The following is a 13071-nucleotide window of genomic DNA, read 5'->3' on the forward strand; positions in this document are numbered from 1 at the left end:
GTGGGTTGGGTGCCAACTCCATGGTCCTATCATATACTCTCAGTCACTGTGTGCCACGCTGCGGGAGGTGGGCAGGATGGAGGGCCCGCCGAAGCCTCCTAATGAGTCCCAGCCTGCAAGGAGGCCCTGCAAGGGGGTCAGCGCTGGCACCACAATATCATTAACTGTTTACTCTGAGAAAGTTCACACTTCCAGAGGCAGTGCTTGAGCTGTCAAAAACACTGCACGCAGCGCTGGCAGCTCTGCCAACTGCGGTCCCCAGGGTCCAACAAAACAAACATTTAGCAGGTGCCTGGCTCTCGAGCACACGTGCACACACCTACTCACACGGGGCATGGCATGCCAACACACAAGTACAAACATCCACACAGACTTACTCCCCAGATACACACGGAGACCCAGAGGCACACATACCATCCATATACAAACAGATACACACATGAAGATATGCACATACAACGCCGCGCTCTCGGTATAATAGGATAATGTCATATGTGTTGAGCACTTACTATATGTCAAGCATTATTTCCAAGCTATGAATATGGTCATCTAATCCAACACTCCTGACAATCCTAAATGATAGGCATTATCATGCTCCCATTTTTCAGATGATAGAATGAGGCTGCAGCAGGCAAACTCCACAGCTAGTGCTCTTACCATTCACTACACTGACACACACCTGCCCACCCAAAGGCACATGAAATTCAGACACACACACACACACACACACACACACACACACACACACACAGGCACATAGAGGCAAACTTGAACTCACACAGCACGAATTCACAGAAACATACTTGCATATACACACAGCACAACCAGTTCCTTCCCAGCCCCGCCCCCACCCCCAGGCTCCCAGACACCCTGCCCCAGGGAGCCAGTTATACCCTCTGAGGCCTTTGCCTGCCAGCTGCCCAGCTTCTGGCAGGCTACCTGGTTGATGTTGATAACAGCACTGGCAGCCAGCAAGAGAGAGTGGGCTCTGATGGGGAGCAAGTCCAGATGGTGGCAGTAAGTCCCAGATGTTGTATGGAAACAAACAAACCTGCTGAAATTGGGAACTTGGCTCCAGCCTGGTGCTGTGGAGTGGTCCTCCCAAGGGCTGGGCTCAGCCTGGCACAAAAGCCTGGCAACAGAGGGTGAAGCCTCAGCTCCAGGGTCCAGACTTCTCCGGAGCCCTGGGCAGCTCAGCAAAAGGCTACTTGGGTCCTAGCGGCTGAGGGAGTTCCATGCTGGTGTGGTGGGAGCCTGGTTAGGGAACAATAGTATCACCCATGGTCTCAGCCCCCATCAGCCTGGCCCACTTGGGCCCCCAGGCCTGATTTGCTGCTTCTAGGCCTTTCTGAGCCCTCCAAGGGGAGTCATCACTACTAATTCACCACATCACTGATTTCCAAGGTCACTGTCTGCTGGTTTTCAAGGTCACTAAAGATGGATGCTTTAGGCCAACTTCTCACTAATGTTCAAGGTCATTGCTCATTGACACACAAGGTCACTGCATAATGACTTGGGTAGTCATCCGACAGACTTCCTTAAGACCATTTCCTGCTGATGCCGGGATCACAGTGATTCCTAGGGCAGCCCCAGGCATTCCTGGGGCCCTACTTTGATGTTAGGAAGGCTCAACTCTCTCCTCTGCCCTGGCCATTGGCTCCTGTCAAAAAGGCAAGTCTCCTGAGCAGCGCAGACTTTCTGACTAGGTGGCTAGCACCACGGAGGGGTGGGGTGGGGTGGGGTGGAGGGTTGGGGGCTGGGGGGTTGGGGAGATGGTCTATGCTTCAGGTAAGCTTTGTCATTTACACACGATGTACACCCTTGAGGCCCCTCCCTCCTTCCCGCTTCCTCCCTTGCTTCTTCTCCTCTGCCACCCCTGCCCCCCTCTTTTTAGCAGTATCTTCCAGGCCTGTTGAGAAGGAATCCACTCCCAGGCCCCTGCCAGGGCCTCCCACCTCTCCTCCTCTCCAAGTTCTTGTAGTCATTCTCATTTGTGGCTCTCAAGAAAAGATCTGATTAACCCCCCTCTGATCAGGTAACTGAATCTGCATGGGTTCTCCCGGGGAATTTGCATGAAAAGAGGTAATAAGCCAGAGAAGTGACCCTCTAAGAGTAGAATTTTAGGCAGCGCTACAAGGAGCAGCTCCTTCCGAGGGCTGAACAGATACGTCTCCCTCCCCAGATACTGCCTGAATTGCTAAGCAAGGAAAACATATACAAATAAAGTGTCACGTCCTGACATTTGATAATCTAAGCGGAATGTCGAAGAGCATCTGCTTAATTACGCACGGAGCTGTGCGTGAACACGAAGAGACGGGCTCCAGCGGGTGGAGACCCGGTGGCAGAGCGCTAACAGCCATGCAGCCCAGGCCGCACCGACAGCGAGATTTGTCTTTTGAGGTTAAATTAAAGCCCACGTTTCATTTTTGACGCCACCCAATTCCTCTGGTTTCCCCCATCTACCTCCCCAAACCGGGGCCTTATGTGGAAAAGATGCCTTGAACAGCAAATGCAATTCAACAAATATTATGACACACTGTTCATCACCAGCCCTAAATATTTAACGGTTCAACCTTATGGGCTTTTCATTTTGTTTTATTTCCTTTTTTGCCAGACACGATGAATTTGGAGCTAACAGGCCCCCGTGCCTCAGAACCGCCCGTGTCCTAGTTTGCAAAGCGAACCAAGTGAATTTCATGCAGGTGTTTGTGACCTCAGCCCACGGGGGCCACGGTGCCTTATCTCGGCTCGGCCCAGCTGGCTTTCTGTAGAAAAAAGAAAATCATAAAAGTGCAATAAAGGGAGAGAAGGGGGAAAGGGAGGCGAGAATGGAGAGGGTCGGAAAGCCTCCGTCGGTCAATTCATTTCTGTTTAATCCATCCTCGAGCTGCAGAAAGCTCCTTTGTGGTGATGAGACCAAAGGTCGGTAATAGATTTCAACAGGTTCCCAGAGAGGCTGTTGACTGCTTGGAGCCGAGTGGGAGAGCGCAAGGCTCCCTGAGAGGCAGGGGGGGAGAGATAATTGGAGCCCTGGAGCCCCCGTTTGCCCTCTGGTCCCTGATTTCACAGATTTAAGAAGAAAAAGAGATTGTCAAGAAGTCCGCCTCTGGAATTGTGAGGGAGAAGGACAGAGAGCAGAGGTGGCGGCGCCAGGCCTCTCCTAGACCTGGCACGTTGGCCACTTGTCCTGCTCAAAGAGAGGGGGCTGGGAGGGGCTACGAGCCTCGGAGCCAGGCCTGCTGGCTGGGAACTGCCTCTGGACAGCCGGGCAGGCCTTGCAGTCCCCTTGGAGGCTCCTTCCAAGTGTGTCTCGATGGAGAAGCAGCCACCCACTTGGGCTGGGGGAAGGGAAGAGGTGAGTGGAGGCAAGGGCCAGGGGAGGCAGATGCCAAAGATTCCGCAAGACCCCTCTGAGTGTGCAATGCATCTGCAATAAGACAAGGAACTCCTACGGCCATGGTTTAGCCCATATCTCCCTCCTCCAGGGATGCAGGTCTGAGGGACCTAAGCAAACTCCACATCATCACACAAGCCTTTTCCTGTGGCTGCCAGGTGAACAAAGGAGGGTCTCACCTGTATGCCAGGTGTGTCACCTGCATGCAAAGGGGCAGTGGTCTGGCTGGGGTGGTGGGGACAATGATGTCCCCTCGCCCCCCGCCACGCAAAACTGCTGGTTCCCAACACAGGGCTTAGAGCAGCGTTCTGCTCATGAGCGCACGCATACAGACAGCCCGTGGGGCATGATCCTGACAGCAGGCTGAGCCAGACCTGGGGATGGAGGGCCAGCTGGCCACACCCTTCCTCACAACTCTCCCTGGCTTCCCCTCACCCAGGGAATTCAGCCTAGAAAACAAAAACAAAAAAACCCCAAACCTACCTCTTTAGCCTTATTATCTTACACTCTCTGCTTTGGCCATTCCAGGCCCCTCGTTGTCCCCAGTCGTGAAGTAGGAAAATGCTGCATGATGGAGGTAAGGTAGGAGAGAATAGGGGCACCTTAGTCAGCTTGGGGGGTACAGGTGTCAGAGAACACTTCCTGAAGGAGATAGCATTGGAGTTGAATCTGCAGAACGGATCATGATCATAAGGAGAGCAGTTCACGTTTATTCAACATGTACTATGTGCCAGGCACCTAGTCAGTGCTTTATCTATGTTACATCCCTGAATCCTAAAATCTTTCCTATGGGACAGATGCCATCTTTATGAGTTTCAATGTGCAGAGGAGGAAACGGAATCAGAGAGGTGGAGAAACCCACCCAGGGCCTGCCTTTCTGGTCACTGTCACGGGTGACGGGTGCAGCCAGATTCAGCAGGGGCTCCCCTCCACAGTCGGTTGGGACTCAAAGCATTTATCACACGTTTCCGCAAGCACGGTCTTTCTCTACAAAGCAAATTTGTCACATTATTGTAGTAGACCTGAGATGACACTTAATAAAAACAGGATAAACAGGGAAATGCAATAAAGAGCAAAGCTGAATAGAAATAGCAACACCGCCTTCTGTCACCGCTGAAATAAGCTCATCCCAGTGCCAGTCTCCCCGAAAGGGAGGCATGAGGGGGTCCCCATCGTTCTGCGGGTCTCAACTTAAACCTCACCCTCCTCAGAGAACCTTCGCTGATCACCTTCTTTCAGGTTTGGTCACCCTGTTGGCTTTCACTGTTTGTTTCCTTCGGAGTACTTAACATATTCGATCATTATCTGTCATTACCCATGAGTTCATTTGCTTGCTGATTGTCTCTCTCTCTTACGAGGCTGCAAACTTCATGAGGATACCAACGATGCTGAAGAAACGGTGTCCTTGCCTCCGTGGAGGAGCGCTTTCTGCTGCCATATGCTCTGGAGCTGGGACATCTGTGGGAGAGTCCATCTTCCTAACTTGGCATCAGGACCAGACGAGAGCTCTCCCACCCAGTCCCACAGCGTGGCATGCACATCCCTTCTGTCTGGGTCCCAGATGCGGTGTCTCCAGCATCTGGCAAGGAGCCGTGCCTGTCCCCCAGCTGGCGGGCTGGGCCGACTGGCTGACCCCACTCTTGTCAGCCCCCACTTCTCAGGAGTGGACTGTCCATCGCATCCTTGTCATGCCTGGTCCTGGTTGGATGCTCCAGAGGCTCTGCATCAGTCTCTGCCAGCCCCTCCTCCCTCTGGTCCTGCCCTGCCCCAGAGACGGGACCCAGCTCCGGTCTGGATGCTGCCGGGCCAGCCTGGATCCATCAGCCTCTCCCCTCCCTGGGCGACCGAGTTCTCTGCTTGGGGCTTCCTTGGGGCCAGCATCCCACATCTCCTGGCCTCCCAGCTTGGTCCTCCCTCCTCCTCCAGGGCAGAGACAAAGGCCCCTTAGCAGTGAATTCTGACGCTGACAACTTCCTGCCGATTTAACTTCACTCCAATTTGCTGGATATTAGTTTCTACGTGACGTACTCTAAATCTTGTTGTAGTTTGTTTCCTGCTATAGACCTTCCAGGTGTAGAAAACCAACCATCCCTGGCTTTTGGTGAGTGCCCAATCTCTGGACACCTAGTGAATGCCACTCCCAAGCAAGTGACAGTCTGGTTGTGTCACAGCCCTCTCCTCTGCTGGAGTAGGGGCGTTCTACCAGAGATGAGTGGAGCCCTGTGTCCTTCCTCTCCAGGGGTCAAAAGTCAGAGGACCTGGTGGTGACACTCCCAGGGCCTTTCTTGCCAATGACGGTCCAGCAGGCACGATGACCACTTTCCAGCCAGTGGTACCTCTTCCACTGGGAAGCTTCTTGGCTAAAATAAGACCCTTATTTATTTATTTTTTCCAAACGGCTACTTCATATTCATCCAATCCACCTCTTAAAGAAGATCTACCTTTTCCTTTCGTGCTGAACATTTTTGAAGAGGAGTAGAGAGCGGGTCACACCTGGTCACTCCCACTGGGGCGTGTACAGGAAGCTCTCACCTATAACCACCCGAGGCCAGGTACCAGACCAGCTTGCTCACTGCGGCCTCTCCGGCCTCCTGCCTGGCACGTGAATCTATGCAGAATGAACGTACTGGGTTAATGGAGGGGGGAAGAGGTCACGGAGAACCCCAAATCGCTGCTAACACGAATAAGCAAAACATGCCAAGCGACACGTTTGGATGCTGATACGATCACATCCAATATGTAGAAACAACATTTGCCGTTCACCCTGCAGCCTGTTACACTCTGTTTCCGGAGCGCTCCTTTCTGTGTGACTGGAGAACAAAGCCTGCGCGAACACAGCTTGTCACCGAGCAGGCTGAGCTCGCTGCTTCCTAAACAGTCTGGCAGCTTGCGTGAGCCAAGGTGACAAGGCCCGGCAGCTTCGGGGTCTTGATTTTGTGAGCAGCGCATCCCCGACCGGTGCCACTCCCCACCTCTCCCACAGGTGGCCTCACCTTGCTCCAGGTATCAGACCTCCGTCCACACCTGTCAGGGGGTGTCACTCGGAGAGGTATTTCCATCAGCGTGCTTACTGTCCACACTCATCCACATGCTCCTGAACAGACCGCTGACGGGGGAATGTTTTCATGTTGCCAAGGACACAGTGTGGACCTAAAGGTAACTCGATCCATACATTTGGCATCTTCTGAAAGAAGGATGTCATCACCAATTGGTCATCAACTTGACTTTTTTTCACATCTCTCCCCTCTGCCGTCATTTTCCTTATTATGATCTGTTTTCCCCTGGTTCATCTACAAGCCAGTTAATCCCCCCACGTGTGACTGAGTGGCCAAATCACTACAAAAGGCACCGTTCCCTGGATGCTCTGGCTGGCTTGAGGCAGGGAAGTCACGCATGTGTCCTATACACTTTCCTCCAACATCACTTCCAAGTTCACGGGCAGCCAGGTCGAGTAGAAGGGACTGTGAGTCAGAATTCACTAACTCTGTCTTCATCTCCCCTGCCTCTTAGACAGGTGAGCCATGAGTTTGCTGGCCCTCCCCTCGGGCTTCTGTTCCTTCCCTGGGCGGCTCTCCCTCCTCTGCCCCCTCCCTGTGCCCTGCTACAGGATGAGGATTGGTCAACGTGACTATTCAGAGCCCACTGGGCTGCAGTTCCTAGTGGCAGGGATGTGCCCAAGAGGTCAGGACCTGAGTAGTAACTCCAAGGGGCTCCCCTCCGCTCTCTGTTTCAGCGTCTCTGTGAGGGGTGAGCAGGTGGGGACAGGTCTGCCTGAGGGACTGGCCCCATGAGGTTAGTAGAAATGAGGGAGGTATTTATTGAGCCTCATACCACGTGCCAGGCAAAGACCTGGACTTATGGAGCTTACCATTCAGTGGGGGGAGAGGAAAAGAAGCCGGTATTGAGTGCTTTGGCACTGAGTGCTATGCTATAGAGAAGAATAAACCTGGGGCGGGGAGTGGGGAGGGGCAAGTGGAGTGGGCGGGGCTATTTTCTATGGCGATCAGGAGAGTGTTCATCCACAGAGGTGCCCTTCCAGCAAAGATCAAGTTCACGGTGAACCCACGCTGCTCCTGCTAACTTTCCCGAGATCGCACACACTATTACTTTTTAAGAGTTGAACCTGCGACTCTTTCTTGGAATTTATAGGCTTCATCTCTGGAAAACACTATGCCACCTTCTGTGTTTGAATCCCCTCCTTGTGCGTGACACCTCCGTCTCAGGGTCTCATGGGGACCTTGTTTGTGATCTTCTGTGCCTTGCAGCGCAATTCAGCCAGGACAGTTGAGTTCTAGCCTCTGGACAGCAGGGCATGTTCTCCTCGGTTCTCCCATCTCAGGGTCAGTTCCCTCCCGCCCAGGTTGCTTTCCTCTTCAGTCTGAGGAGGATTCTCTTTGACAACGATGCGTTGAGAAGGTCCTCTCTGCATTACTTAGCTTCCCCTGTGGCTGAAGTAGCCCCGTTTCCTGTCTATGGATCCCTGGGGTCTGTTCATAGTTTTCTTTCTTCCCTGAGAACCACGTTTCCAGGAGAGCACATGGAGGAAGTGGAAACAAGAAAAGAAAGCGATGTGAGGGAGTCGGGGTGGCGTCTTCCAGGGTGCAATCGACTTGCGGTTAATTGGTTTCGAATTCATTAGCCGCTTTTTCCTGCCCGCCTCTTCCCGTCTCTGGAACGGTGCTTGAGTTTTCCGAGTCTTTGAGTTGCCAAACTAATAATTCACCTACTTTATTTCCTGACTCTCGCAGTTAGTTTGTTTTAGTCTAAATAATGCATATTCAGCTTCATTAGCATATATTTGGATCATTTCCCACTCGAATGTATTCAATCCCATCAATTCACCATTAGCGGGATCACTCAGGAGGGACGTTCCCACATCTTTCATGCTGTGCAGTCCTGCTCCTCATCTTTATTGGGTGTGGGGCCAGGGAGGGGGGTGACAATGGGGGAGTGGAGAAGAAAGGGAGATGGTCTTCCCCGGCACCCCAGTTTCAGAGAACCCCCTGCTATAAAGGGAGGAGTCTAACCCAGGCTGGTTGTTCTGGATACTAATGCTTCTACCAAGAGATTAAGAAGGCCAGGCATGTGCAACAGTCTACGGTGAGTCTGAAGGGTTTTTTCCTCTCCAACCGGTTCTCTGATTCTCCAAGAATAACTGGGTGTCCAACAGTCCAGTGCAATCCTGACACTAACTACCCAGAGTTAGCACAGACCCCACAGGTGACGGGTTTGGTCCCACAAGACTCTCCCGTTCAGATGACAGTTGCAAGCCCTGGGCCACCAGTCCTTCTGACACGCTGGCTGTGGGGGCCACCATGACCACCTCCTCGGGGTCCTTAACTTACTAGAATGGCTTCGAGGTAATAAGTAAACTCAGGGGAAGAGTTTACTTATTACTTACGCTTACTGGTTCATTGTAAAGGATGCAACTCAGGAACAGCCAGATGGAAGAGGCCCACAGGGCTAGGTGTGGGAAAGGGCACAGAGCTGCCTGCCCTCTCCAGGGGCCTCCTCCTCCCGGCACCACCATGTGTTCACCAGCCCCTAACCTAGTAGTTTAGGGGTCTTTATGGGGGTTTCAATACAGAGGCACATTGACTAAATCGTTCACCACTGGTGAGGGAACTCAAGCTCTAGCCCAGTGGTTCTCAACCTGTGGGTCTCGACCCATTTGGCGGTCGAACGATCCTTTCACAGGGGTCGCCTAAGACCATCCTGCATATCAGATATTTACATTACGATTCATAACAGTAGCAACATTACAGTTATGAAGTAGCAACGAAAATAATTTTATGGTTGGGTCACAACATGAGGAACTGTATTTAAAGGGCCAGAAGGTTGAGAACCATTGCTCTAGCCCCTCTTCCTTCCCGGAAGGCCGGGGTGGGTGTGGGGTGGGAAGTTCCAAGCTTCCAATTAAGTCTTGGTCTTTCTGGTGACCCGCCCCCATCCTGACCCCCTCTTCCTTCCAGGAAGGCCAGGTGGGGGTGGGGTGGGAAGTTCCAAGCTTCCAATCAAGTCTTGGTCTTTCTGGTGACCCGCCCCCATCCTGACCACCGTGAGTCACCTCCTTAGAACAAAAGATGCTCCTACAGCCCTTCTCACTCAGGAAACTCCAAGAGTTTCAGGAACACTCATCACGGGTCCACCAAGAGTCACCTCCTTAGAACAAAAGATGCTCCTACGGCCCTTCTCACTCAGGAAACTCCAAGAGTTTCAGGAACTGGGGACAAAGACCAAATCTCTTATCACACCATATGACACTCCAACAAGGCACCCAGCACTGGATAGTCAGGGGCTCCCCACATGTACACGGAGATCAATAATGAATGTCACTGAGAAACATAATATTCATGCTGCCAATGCTTATGTGCCGGCACCATGCTGGGCGCTGGGCACATAGAGTGGATAATGCATCCACACGGCCATGTGGGTGTCATGAAGCTTACAGAGTGCCACACCCAGCTGTGTCAGTCACCAGACAGACCCGTGGGTGCGTGCGCAACAGGACGAATCAATTCATTAGATATTCTCTTCCTCCTTTTACACCTTCTGTTTGGCTGGAGAACAATGGAGGGGAAGGGATGTAAAAACAAAGAGGATGCCAACCTACTGTACATGTGACAGGGACAGCAAGACCTGGAAGGGCAGGTGCCAGATGTGGAGAGGAAAAGGAGGGTCAGGTGCCAGGGAGGGAGCCAGGAGAGTGAGGAAGGAGGTGAGAGCAAAGGGGAGAGAGGGTGGGAGCAGCTTTGCTGGTGGTGTGTGCTGACCTCCCGCTGCCTCAGCCCGGCTCGGGGAGAGACCTGCTCTCTTTGCAGCTTTCATACATAAGGACAGTGTGTGCTCAGTTCTATGGGAGGGAACAGCATCGGCAAATCCCTGAGATGGGGAGGAAACCAGCTTGTGCAGGAACTGAAACAGGCATCATGGTCGGGCGAAGAGACACAGTGGGGCTGGGATCCAAAGAAGATGAGATTCGAAAAGGTGTTGGGATGACCAGGGAAAAGGGGTGATGCCATGGCAGCCTGCAAGCAGGAGAGCGAGGCGCTGAGTCGGGCGGGCAGCCAGGCCTCCTGGACATTGGTCTGGACTATATGCCCGGAAAAGGAGGCTGGATGCAGGGGTGTGGAGGGTCGGTGGTGCAGACTGGATACAGACTCTCATTTAGGAAGTCCCGGGAGAAAGCCTCCTTCCTCGCCACCCGGGCACTTGTAGGACAGGGCTGTGCGGCCTGGAGGCAGGAAGAGCCACCACCGCAGATGGGCGACGGAGCAAAGGGGTCTGGGCTTGCGGTGCCTGAGCCCCTGGGACCTGGCGGAGGCAGTGCACACGCATGTGGGTCAGAAGGGAAAGGACTTGCTGCTTTATCAGGCGGGAGCTGTGCAGGTGTCCCGCACCCCATTCCTCCCCTTTCTGCGTGTCCCCTACAAGTGCTCTATTGGAAACACACATTGAGCGGAGAGACCTAAGGGGGCTTTCTGTTTCTCTCCAACTTGTCACCAAAAGAGAAGCATCCACCAAGCCAGAGGGATGACCTTGTAGGTCAGGATGGAAGAACCTCAGGGAGATGGAGGGCAGGGCTGAGTGTGGGGGACAGGGCAGGGCAGAGTGGGGGACAGGGCAGGGCAGAGTGGGGGACAGGGCAGGGTGGAGTGGGGGACAGGGCAGGGCAGGGGGACAGGGCAGAAGTGGAGGGTGGGCCCACGGCTCTGGCTGTAACCCAGGGAGAGGATGGGAGACAGCACCCATTCTGTGTCAGACCCATTCTGAGGTCCAGACCTGATGTCCCTCCTCAGGAAGGGAGTTGGGGGGTGTCCTGCTCACTGCAGTCCCCCTGGTGAATGGCTGACTGCATAGCAGGGGTTCTAATGGGAGCCGTCAACCTCCCCTTGCAGCTGCCAGTCAACGGGAGGAATTCCCAGTGCTGCCCCCCTGTCCCCTGGAGAACCGTGTTTGCCGCCAGGACTGTCTCTCTCACTCTCTTTGCTGAAAGACCAGGAGACGAAACCCCCTTCTGTGCCAGTCACACGCTCCGTGACTTTGCCCGGCTCACCCCAGGCCTCTGCAATTACACCGTGTCACCCCCACGAGCCACCTCTTTCAGGACAGGGACCCTCCACCCACCCCCGCTCGGCTGTTCTCTAACCTGTGCCCACTCCCCCCACCACCACCACAGGAATGGCTGAGGGGCCAGCACCTGACCCCAAGCTTGGCCAACCGAGTCACCTCGCCGGGGTCTTTCAACAGGAGGTGGGAGAAACGGCATTTGTCTCCATGGACCACGGGAGAAAGAGAGCCCGGCGCTCCGGAGGTGGTGATCCGACCTCCTGCAGAAGCCACTTGAGGGAGGACGGGGACTCACAGGGAAAAGCATACATGGGTCAGAGCCAGATGGAGAGAGAGACACGAGTCCCTGGTTTGAGCCACCCCAAGGCTGAGCCAGCCCCGCCCTCCCCGCATTTGGCTCTGTGAGCCAATAGATGCCACCACTGACCCGCCAGCTTCTTGAGAGGAGGCTTCTATCGCTGGCAATCAACGCCTAATGTCCCGCTATCACACAGTGCATGGAAGTGGAACAGGAAAAGCTGATCTCGCACCCACAGAGGGAGCAGCGGGGGAGGCACAGTCCCGTGGGAAGCAGACCCTGGTACAGCAGCTTTCTCCAGGGGGCAGGGGGAGGGGTGCTGCAGAGAAAGAAACTCTCCCGAAGAAAGCAGCAGAGACCCTGCCCTGGGCTCTGTGCTTTTGCAGGCAGAGGACACAGCCCTCCTGCCAGTGGGAGAGAAGGCCACGCGGACAGGGCTGTACCACCGGCCCAGCGGAGGCGGGGCTGGGACGGAGAGGAGGTCCGCACTGGAGGGATGATTCCGGAAGAACAGTTCGGATGGTGCCATGCACTCCCTCAGGCAGAGGCTCCTCACGGAAGAGGAAAGAGGAGAAAGTGGAAGGGTGGGCTGCCCTTGCTGCTCATGATGCTTTCTACGTGAACTGGTAGAAGAGTCTAACAGTATTGAGTCATGTCAACAATCCTCTGTCATCTTCATGAAGTCTACAGTCAGGGAACAGCCTGGCCCGCCCACCCCCACGCCTACCATAATAATGCAGCCAAGATCATGTGCCCAGAACGTTGCCACTTCTTAGAGAACGGGGTAGGGGCGCTTCACGTGAATCAGAGAGGGAGGCCAGGAAGGGACTCCAGAGGAGAGCTGGTCTACCGCCAGCCTCCACTAACGCGGTACCAGGCCATCCTGACAGCACCCACCAGTGAGACCCTCGCAGACCACCCCCTCCACATCCCACTAACGCAGTGTCTACTCGGTCTAGGAGTGGCGGACACAGAGGTGAATAAAACAGACAAGGCCTCTTCAGAGACTCGTGTGACAGGCGGGGACACAAACAGTAAGTAAGGAAACAAATCAAGGAGCAAGGCAAGGACGGACTGGAGTAAGTATGCAAGGTTCTGTCACCTTCAGCATCTTTGGGGAGAGAGGGAGAGACCTGCCCCCAGCAGCTGTACCCCAGCGGTTTCTCTGCCTCCATTCTATGGCCCTGGGAGCCCAGGAGGCCCTGTGGCTCTATCCAGAAATGTCCATGGTCTTTTTGGCAATTTCTGAGAGAATGCCCCACTGGCCCACATCCACACTGTATCTGGTACATGGTCAGGGTAATAATCA

At 54.1% G+C, this 13071-nt stretch overlaps 1 protein-coding gene across 1 annotated transcript in view; it reads right to left on the minus strand.

Annotated features, from left to right (window-relative positions):
• The window catches only part of GRIK3 (glutamate receptor, ionotropic, kainate 3), a 212981-nt gene that overhangs the window by 104514 nt on the left and 95396 nt on the right, over positions 1–13071 (minus strand). The window lies entirely within an intron of this gene.

The sequence above is a fragment of the Myotis brandtii genome, unplaced genomic scaffold, assembly GCF_000412655.1.
Source record: "Myotis brandtii unplaced genomic scaffold, ASM41265v1 scaffold274, whole genome shotgun sequence".
In the NCBI taxonomy this organism is placed as follows: Eukaryota; Metazoa; Chordata; class Mammalia; order Chiroptera; family Vespertilionidae; genus Myotis; species Myotis brandtii.